The sequence below is a fragment of the Vicia villosa genome, linkage group LG3, assembly GCF_029867415.1.
Source record: "Vicia villosa cultivar HV-30 ecotype Madison, WI linkage group LG3, Vvil1.0, whole genome shotgun sequence".
Lineage (NCBI taxonomy): Eukaryota > Viridiplantae > Streptophyta > Magnoliopsida > Fabales > Fabaceae > Vicia > Vicia villosa.
The window spans coordinates 104,442,071-104,442,534 of record NC_081182.1 but is presented as its reverse complement, the minus strand read 5'-3'; positions in this window follow the sequence as shown (position 1 = coordinate 104,442,534).

Sequence of the window (464 nt, the reverse complement as noted above, 5' to 3'; positions counted from 1 at the left end):
TGACTCAAAAGGATAGAGAAAGCTTCAAGGAATACGCTCAGAGATGGCGTGAAGTTGCTGCTCAAATTTGTCCACCACTTGAAGAGAAAGAAATGACAAAAATCTATCTCAAAACTTTGAGTCCATTTTACTACGGACCAATGGTTGCAAGTGCACCAAGTGACTTTACCGAGATGGTAAACATGGGTGTGCGTTTAGAAGAAGCAGTTCGAGAAGGACGCTTGAACAAAGAACCAGAATCTTCTGTTGGTCCAAGGAAGTATGGAAGTTCTTTCCAGAAGAAAAAGGATCAAGATGTCAGCAATGTCTTGCACAAAATCAAGAAGAAATTCCAACCTCAAGTTGCAGCAATAACTCCGGTTGTTAACCCAGCGCCAGCTTATCAACCTCAGGTCTCGCAACAACAAATTCAACAAAGGTCGCAGCAACCTCAGCAGCAGGTTCGACCTCCAAATTACAACAAT